Source organism: Pinus tabuliformis, chromosome 6 (assembly GCF_031772625.1).
Source record: "Pinus tabuliformis cultivar Carrire ecotype Pingquan chromosome 6, CPIR1, whole genome shotgun sequence".
Taxonomy (NCBI): Eukaryota; Viridiplantae; Streptophyta; class Pinopsida; order Pinales; family Pinaceae; genus Pinus; species Pinus tabuliformis.
In genome coordinates this window covers 201,556,638-201,557,791 of record NC_142292.1, presented here as the reverse complement: position 1 = coordinate 201,557,791, position 1,154 = coordinate 201,556,638, and positions in this window count along the sequence as shown.

Genomic DNA, 1,154 nt, shown 5'->3' with positions numbered 1-1,154 from the left:
CAAGCAAATATTGTTCATTTCTGACTAGTTTGATGAAGCAGTTGAAAATACAGTACGATCTTTGAAAGAAAAAAGCTATTTATGGTAAAAATCAAAACAAGACCATCTAATCGAGCAGTGTTAACGCAAGGTTCAAGCTCGTTAAAAATAAACCCGCACCGAGCAAATGTTTCCACCCGCGTTTAAGCTCGTTAAAAAATGAACTATTCCCCGGTAAATAACCACCGTGAATGAAGTACTTCAGCCATTAAAGCCTTGGTCGTGTTTGCACTGTCACCTCCACTTTTTCATTGGCCGATCATTCACCTCCATTTGATTGTTTACCCATTTTGAGGAACAGCTGCGAAGAGTGATTTCGATAGCCATCCTTGTGACACTGCCGTGATTGGAAAATTCCAAACCTTACCTGGAATCAGCTGCTACCCATTTTATCACTCGTTCCTCAAAAGACGAGTCTTCTTTAAGCTCTTTTCAACTGACTCGTAAAATATGAAAAGATTGCCGAGTCCTTGGCCTTCCAGCTCGTTAAAGGGATAGGAAGTGCTATCCCTCATCTAGATTTTAATCTTTTTGGACCTGAGGGATTATTACACAAAAAGATCGAGCGCTTGTTTTGTTCGGCTCGTTAAAACTATCGAAAATTCATCCCTTTTGTATTGTTTTATACTTTTTCGGACTTAAGGGATTAGATGACGAAAAAGGAATTTTGGAGTTACCTTTACTACCTTTTCAGACTCTCTAAAAATGAAAAGGACCGAGTTATCTTTGTCGTTAAACTCGTTAAAAAGATTAATAGCAACAAACTTGTCTTTAGACGAGAATGAGTTTCACTATCGCTAAGCTCGTTAAAACATAGCGATGGGTTTGCCCGAAGGGCAAATTATAGAACAAGCATATGTTATCCTCCTCAAGCTTGACAAAAATAAAGAGGTACTGGTCAGCAATGACTGGGGAAAAATTGGGAAGAAAACTCAAAGAATCTTTATTGGTAGCAAGTCGCTCTTGAACATAACACTTCCGCTCCGTGTCCGAGTCAGGTTGGGTTGTTTCATTCACCGGTCACATCGCCATGGTCACACCATACCATCCACATTTGGGGTTAATGCTACCAATCCATCACATCAGTGTCGCCGACATGTTCAAGAGAAGTCATC